This window comes from Elaeis guineensis, chromosome 6, assembly GCF_000442705.2.
Source record: "Elaeis guineensis isolate ETL-2024a chromosome 6, EG11, whole genome shotgun sequence".
Taxonomy (NCBI): domain Eukaryota; kingdom Viridiplantae; phylum Streptophyta; class Magnoliopsida; order Arecales; family Arecaceae; genus Elaeis; species Elaeis guineensis.
The window spans coordinates 19,512,055-19,520,829 of NC_025998.2; the positions used below are offsets into that span (position 1 = coordinate 19,512,055).

Sequence of the window (8,775 nt, forward strand, 5' to 3'; positions counted from 1 at the left end):
TAGCTGCTAAAAGGTTGCCGGTGTGCTTCTAGTAACTGGGTGGGATCAAATGTACTTGGAGTATAACTTTCCCGGTTGGCAACTTTCGGGTCTGCTGCCATATTACCAAGCAGGCTTGCAATAGAGATTGTGACATGGATGAAATGCTTTGCCGATGTTGGAGTCGGAGCAGAGAGCAAACCTAAGGGTGATAACAAATTGAATGGATGAGTTTTAGCCGTTTTTACCTTGTTAACAACGCGTGACACTAATCCTTCTGTTTGCTTTGTGAGTGGATACCTGTATGTCTATAGAGAATGCAAAACAGGGTATGGAAACATCTGAGCATGAAGTTGATAGGGAGAAACTGTTGGTTGCCTCACATCCCTCTAATGAGCAAGCAGAGTGTCTGGATTCAGTCATTGGTTGGTGCATCTCGCTCTCTCTCTCTCTCACACACACACACGCGCATATCACTCTTAAAGAAAGTATTATAACAATAACGGTGTTTGTTTGAAAGCTTAACCATAAAAATCATGAAAAAGATATCAAGTATTTGTCCAATAAGACAACGTAAAGACAACGTAGAGAGGAGATTGCAATGAAATGGTAGGCCCCTTTGATGTAGCTGGGTTATGATATCATCCACGCCCCAAGAAGCTGTTATTCTCAAGTATTTGATGGCGTCTTATTACCATTGGGATAACTTCTGTGGGCAATTTAATACCTGTCTGATATAGATAAGAGGGATCTTGCCGTACGCTAATTGTTAATTCAGACCATAGGAGAAAAAATATTATGGAATCTTCTTTTGGCTATGTGAAAATGTCTTGAATATTAACCGACCTTAGCAGGCACGGTGTATGCTCTCACTAGATTATATTTTGATTAAGGTTCTTTCCAACATCAAAAAGAATGACTAATCAAGAGAAAGAAGGGCCGTGGGGATTGGGTTAACTAAATCCCTTCTCACACCTTGCCGTTATTTTCACTTCATTAGACATGCAACAGGGGAAAATCTACTTATAAATACCCACCCATGAAATTCACAACCATCACAAAAACCACAGAAAACTTCATTACATTCACCACAATGGCAAATTCTCCAATAGCAATGCTCTTCGTGCTACTTATTGCAAGCCTTAAGCTCTGCACCTGCTTTCGCTATTCCTCCATCCTTTGCGAATGCACTCCAAGCGGGTATTTACGTGGCAAGACTGGTCACTGTAACACAGAGCACGACTCTGATTGCTGCAAGGCTGGGAAGATGTATCCCCGGTATCATTGCTCGCCACCTCTGACCAAACACACTCGAGCCACCATGACCATCAACAGCTTTGCGGAAGGTGGGGATGGTGGAGGTCCTTCGGAGTGTGACAACCAATACCATAGTGATGATGAATTGGTTGTAGCTCTTTCTACTGGATGGTATAACCATGGTAGACGCTGCCTAAGAACATCAAATCAATGCAAATGGTAACTCTGTATTAGCTAAAGTGTTGATGAGTGTGATTCTGTTCATGGTTGCGACTCGGATCATGACTTCCAGCCACCATGTCCCAACAACATTGTGGATGCATCACCCGCTGTGTGGAAGGCATTGGGCATCTCCGGCTCAGATGTTGGTGATTATGACATCACATGGTCTGATGAGTGATTCATGGAAGCAAAAGATACAGTTTAAATGTGAATGTTTCCATGGTGGATGTGTTTTGCATGCCCGTATGCATCGCATCTAGTAGGCTGCAGGTCTGTCTTTGATGATCTAGGATGAGTTAATGATGGTATGAAACAAGATGTAATTTCTTATATGGGAATATATTCTTGTTTTAATACATCACATAATTTTACCAACCCAAGAATATTAGCAATTAGATTTGATGTGCGCAAAGTTATTAATTTGTTGGAGCATTTGAAGGGTCGATTGCTTATGAGTCCAGACAAAACACACCTTTGAAATCAAGCAGTTCATTGTGCCACCATTCCATGTATATGACCGTGGTTTGTTTTATGTCAGATGACAATTGTCTAACAAATTCCAGTATTTCTTCTCATCTCTTTTATCATGGTCATCCATTTAGTCACATAAGATCAAAACTGCAAATGAAACTCTTCTTTCGGTCAGCTTAAAAAAAATTTGGTCAAAAAATTTGATCCACACCTAACCTGAACTGACAAAATTGCTGATCCAAACGTATGACACGTGAGGTTGGGTCAATTTTTGCATATCTCACTGCAACAGCAGAAAATACAGAGGAAAACAAAAAAGTAGACCAGGTAGGGAGCAACGTCCAATAATCACAAGTTCTATCCAAACGTCTCAAGCCATAACGATGAGGCTTTATTCCACCATATTTTCAAACAGACCATTTAAGCTTCTTCCTTTGTTTAAGGTATGCTTCTCTTCCATGGCGGCCAACAGCACATATACCTTTCTTTTTCTTTTTTTTTTTTGAGCTGGAAAAATGAAAATGGACGAAGCAAGAAGCTTTTCTCTATTTATTAATGAAAGGATTTATGTATAAGTGAGAAGAAGATAGAGAAGATGCAAAGTCGTGATTTGGAATTCAGCTAAGAAGTTGATATATAAGAGTCGTCAAGTTATTTCTAAACTTCCTACGGCTGTCGATCGTCTTTGCAAGACATTAGTACTCCCTATTGTGGAATGTGTGCAATGACTTTTGTAGATTGGCATTATGGCTTGAACTATACCTTTAAACCTAAGAAGTTCAAAATCAAGGGTAAGAGAAAAAGAGGTAGATTCTAGAACCAGTCTAAACCTAGTTCTCAAACCATAGGAATCAAAAAACTTTCTGATGAAAGTTTTTGCTTTGCTTGTGGCCGAGACAACAATCTTGCACGTCAGTGCTTCTATAAGAAGAAGAAAAAGGTTATGATTAAGAAGAAGAAGAACCAACCTCAAACTAAACCTTCGATCAGTATGGTTGAAGGAGAACAATCCATCTTTAGGTTAGTATCTGTTGTCTCATTAGTTAACTTTACCTATAAAATCACTGATTAGTGGTTAGACTCTGCTTCCAACATCCATGTTTGCATTGATAGAGCATTTTTTCCTCTTATCAAGACTCAAGTGGTGGACGTGTGAAGATGGAAAGTGGAATAGTTGTCAATATTTTGGATAGAGGAAATATGAACCTAAGATTTATCTTAAGAAAAATGATTATCCTTCGAGACGTACAGTATATTCCTGACATTAGAAGAAACCTCATTAGTTGGTTCTTATTAGTATAATTAGAATATAAAATTATATTAGAGTTCAATAAGATTGTAATTATTTAAGGTGATATATTTATCGAGAAAGGATTTGTATTTGAGAAATTATTCAAACTCAATGTAATTTCTCCTTTAGTTAATAAAAATTCTTCTTCAAATCCTTCTCAATCAATCTTATTAAATTCTACATCTTGTGAAGTTTGGCATGGTACACTAGGACATATAAATTTCAAATCCATTTAAAAGATATTCAATCTTAATCTTATTCTTAAATTCAAAATTGATCATAAATCTAAGTGTAAGAAATATGCTTAATCCAAATAAGCTTGGAAATCTTTCAAATCCATCCCTCATCAAAATACTCAACTCTATAAACTAATTTATGGTGATGTTTGTGACTCTTATAGAAACCTGTGGAGGTAGTCATTATTTTGTGATCTTTATAAATGACTTCTCTAAATATTGTCATTTCTGTATTTTAAAGATCAAGGATGAAGTTTTTGATAAGTTTAAGATTTTCAAAGCTGAGGTTAAAAACCAAATTGAAAAGAAGATCAAAATCCTAAGATTTGATCGTCAAGAAGAGTACACTTCTAATGAATTTGCTATATTCTAAGAAGAGCATAGTATAATTCATGAAGTTAACTCTCCTTACTCTTCTCAATCTAATGGTGTAGCTGAATAGAAGAACAAAACTCCTTTGAACATGGTTAATGCCATGATCATTAGTTTTATATTTCAAAAAAGTTATGGAGAGAAGCTCTTTGACTTCTACATTATTTTTTAATAGAATTTTATCAAAGGATAAAGAAAGACTCTCTATGAGTATTAGAAAGGACATACACCAAAGTTGAGTTACTTTCGAATTTGAAGGTGCTTAGCTAAGATCAATTGATTGATCGATTGGTCAAAGCATCCCTTTATTCACATCTTCCCATGGTCTATATAAGATCATGAGTTTGAACGGCATGGGGCACATTTCTCTTCTCAAGTCTTTGCTCTCTCTCCTACTTCCTCTCTTTGGTGTTTAAGTATATTCATCTCTTCTGTTTTCTTTACTAAGTATTGAAAGATTTGTTAACTCTCTCCATGATTATGCTTCAAGAAAGGGTATCCCGATTGTATCTTAGGATAGAATTTCTGATAAACACTGACATGAAGGTTAGAAATTTATCTTAGGATAGCTATCACATGCTTTTGAGTTTTCTCCTTCATCTACATCATAAATTAATAAGCTAATCCAACCAGACTCTCAATAAGTCAATTTCTTATTCTTAATCTTATAAGTAGTATTTAAATAGAACTTAAACTCTTTTAATATTTTTTAATCAAAAACATTGCTTTACTGAAACTCTTTTAATGTTTGACTAAAATTCTTTCACAAAAAAAAAAGTTTGTGTAATTCTGACAGCATTCTGGTTTGCCACCATAGCACCAAGCAGGCTTGCAATGGAGGTTGCGACATAGATGAAATGCTTTGCCTATCATAGATTTGGAGCAGAGAGAAAACTACGGCCTGATAACTATCACGTTTCAAACCTAATACTCGGATTGGATACATGATGGCCGCAAACTCCTTAGGACAAGGTCCTAAAGAATATGCAAGGCATTAAAATCTCTTACAATCTTAACATTCCATGAACACTATTGATCTCAATTCATAATAAATAATTTTATATTAACAAATATCAATCTGTATAATTTATAAAACTCGACCATGCAATTGTCACTGATGATGCTCTATCTAATTGATCCTTTCAATTATGATTCTAATCATAACTAAATACATGAATCCTATAACTTTGCCAAAGAAAAAAAGAGGAAGAGGGATGGTGAGCTTTATAACCCAGTAAGAATATTTATCATAACTAATATAATAATATAATTAAAAATAATATATGAACAGCATCAAAAGAAAATATAAGTCATAAAATTTTAGGTCGAATATCCAGTATAACTCAATATCGATATATATGAAAAACATACATTATATAACATCGAATATCTATCTTTTCAAAAGTGATATTTTACACATATATAATTAAGTAAAGTCTCTTGTATTTAATTATGGTTCCATATCTTATTATCCATGTTTCATTAACTTGATCCAGATCAATTAGTAGTTGTCTTTAGGGTCATGGACTAATCACGATCACACGATCTAGCCCTTGGTGGCAAACTAGAATAACTGTGCTTCAACCCGTGGTGGCAAACTAGAATAACTGTGCTTCAGCCCATGGTGGCAAACTCAAATTCTATATATCTGTCCATGGTGGGGCTATTCTCGATATCATATATCTGTCCATGATCGATTATTCTCAGTACCACGTATCTATCTATGACGGGCTATTCTCATTGCTATATTCCTACCTATAGCGGTTGTTCTCAGTGTCACGTTTTTGCCTGTGATGAGGTTATTCTTAGTTTAACATGGCTAGACCAAATAATTTTTTCTTCATTTTTAATTTATTAAATCTCAATTATACTAAAAAATTATTGTATCATATTATATTTTTTTTAAAAATTTCAATAGTCAGTATCACAATCCAGACCATCCGTAAAGCCATCAATATTTTTGATACAACATATGATATCGGTAGTCATAAAATAAATATCAATCATGAGAAATCAAATCATGTAATGCAAAAATAAATATATATATGCCGGTGTCCATATCCAAGAATCGTTCTCTTTACTGATGATTGACTCAAACATAATAATCGATGAACTTTTTGATCTACAAACTTGAAAATAAGGCATTCCACTTAATAGTTTGTACAAATAGTCACACCTCTACATGATCAGGATCAAACATAAAAATCATCGATGATTAGGAATGATGAAAAATTATGATAAATGATCCTAATATCATAAATTCAGGATTCCATCTAAGGTTAACCAAGATCTGAATTTATTTAGGTACCTGACCCTCCACTGATTCATAAGATTTTTAGAGAGAGATTTATAAAGAGAGAGAAAATTATATAGAGAGAAACTAGAAGGAAAACTCATACAAAGAGAAAGGGGAGAGAAAAAGGTAGAGAGAGAAAAGAGGGAAGAGAGAGAAATTCTCTCTTTTTCTTTCTTTCATTTTTTTCCCTTTCTTTTTTCTTTTTTTCTCCTCTTTTGAAAACAGAGGTGGGTGTCCACCCACCTCGACTTGTTGCTTGATGGCAGCAATGACCATTTTTGATGCCGATAGATCCTCGATGACACCAACTTCGGCTGCTTGAGTATAGCCCATATCCGGCAACGATGGCTAATTTGATGGGAGAAGAAGGGAAGAAGAACGGGGGATGAAACTATTCTATGCAAATCCGATTCCTCATCGGCTAAAATCTTAGAACGGTGACCCCACTACCGACCAAAAGAAAAGAAAAAATAAGGACACTAGCATTACCTTGGCTTCCGTGCGATCGAATGGCCAATTAATCAAAAAAGCATTTTGAAAACCCTCTATGGAAAAATCAAAAAAAAGCATGAGTTTCTCGCTAGCGATGGAAAGGATTTTGGGGTAGGGTGATAGGACGGGGGGAGGGGCTTTAATACACCACAGATCCTAGGGTTTGGCTATCCCAGGATCCTGTCTCCTAGTTGAAAATGGAGACGAGCGACTCCCATTGGGAGTTTTCCTTTCCCTGCCTTATGTGCACATCATGTGAGGTTTCATTTTTTTTATTTTTTTTTCCATGCTTTGAGATTCATGCAAGGGGATTTTGGCTTAAATATATTTTTTTAAACAGGTTATTACAATAACAACTTGAATGGATGAGTTTAAGCCATTTTTACCGTGTTAACAACGCGTGACACTAATTCTTTGACTTGGTTTGTGGTTGGATAACTCTATATCCATAGGTAGCATTTGGATACCCAAATGTTATTCCTGAAATAAGAATACGAATTCTCAGAGAATAGCTATTCCTCCTTGTTATTTTAGATTTTTGTTTGGTTGAAAATCTGGTATTTTACTTTATTCCAGAACAATTAATGTAGTATTATTCCAAGTCCTATTTGGTTGACATGGGAATAAGCCTCTATTCCATGAGGAATAGAGGATAAATTTTTCAAAAAAGATAAGAATGCCCTTGGCCAAGTTTAGGGTATGAGTTGATGTTTTTGGCTAATTATGAGCACGATGTAGTATTATGAGGCAGCAAATAAGAATATGAACTTTCAATTGAATCCAAAATAACTTGCATACAATAAGAGCCTATACAATTAGTAAGAGTAAAGAATGAAAAGTAGGGCTCTACGGTCGTGGATGCGCTTCGTCAGGGCCGAGGGAGGGGGTAGTAGAAGCGGCACGGGCTCTATGGCTCCGCCTCCTTTTTTGAAACAGAGGAACCTTGTTTCAATTTTTTTTTTTGAATTTAAAGATATGAAGTCGGCAACTGGATTGTCGGCTTCATTTTTTAAAAAAAAAATAGCTGACTTCAATTTTTTTTGAAAAAAATTAGTGAAGCCGGTACGGATACCTCTAGTAGTTTTGATTTCTAATATTTTTCTGATTTATACTGATACTTCTTTACAGTTATCTGATACTTTTATGGTGCTATACGATACTTTCCTATCTGATAGTTTTGTTCTTATCTGATACTTCTCTATAATAGATTGATACTTTTTTATAGTTATTGGATACTTTTATTCTTATGCTAATATTTCTCTATTAGTATATTGATACTGCTTTAAAGTTAGTTGATACTTTTTTAAAGTTATCCGGTATTTTTTAAGTGCCATCTAATACTTTTTAATATTGGTACCGAACCAGTACGTCAAAGTGTATCGTATGTCAGCATGGTACGATACTGATACCGTACCATACCGGTGCCTAAAAATCCAAAACCAACAGTGGCTTAGAAGGATCTTCCAACAAGTTGTACATAGCACCAAACCCACTGAATCTATATAATTGAGAACAAATAAGAATTGTACATATTCTTAACAAGAAGTAATCCAAGAGGAGCACAACTGTTTTTTTTTAAGAAGAAAAAAGTATGTCGTTGATAATTAACAAGTTTACTTACAATCCTAACAAAACCCATTGGCTGCATACATGTACAGTCCACAGTGAACACATCCAATTTATAGAATCTGTTTGACGAAATTATGGACAACTTCCTCACAGGTCACATGAATACACTACTACATCAACAGGTTGACAAACAAATGATAAAGGAAATGACTCAGAGAACACTTTCATTAAGATGCTCATATATGCATCTTGTATTGCTAATTGATTACTCTTTATCCACAGTCCACAAGACTTCAATTAAAGTGGTCCACCCAAGGATTTTACCACAAATGGGAAAAAAAATCCTAAACCTGCTGGGCACCTGAGGTGGAAGAGGACTCATGATGGGAGTCCACCTCCTTTTTCAAGTTCGATAGAGAAAAGAAGTCCTAGGGCTGTCGAACTCTGATGAAAGTCCTAAGACGTAGTCTATTTAAGGCCCTCCTCTTTTCCCTTGGGTACATTTCACTTAAAATTCAGATAAATCGCCGGCGAGGCTGTTGCCCAGCTATGCAACCCAAGAGGGGGGAAGTGAATTGGATTTCTGAAAT

General features: G+C 35.6%; 1 pseudogene; it reads left to right on the forward strand.

The window, feature by feature from the left end:
- The first annotated feature begins 1,043 nt into the window (after positions 1–1,043).
- On the forward strand, positions 1,044–1,986 carry LOC140858689 (putative ripening-related protein 1; annotated as a pseudogene).
- Positions 1,987–8,775: the final 6,789 nt, after the last annotated feature.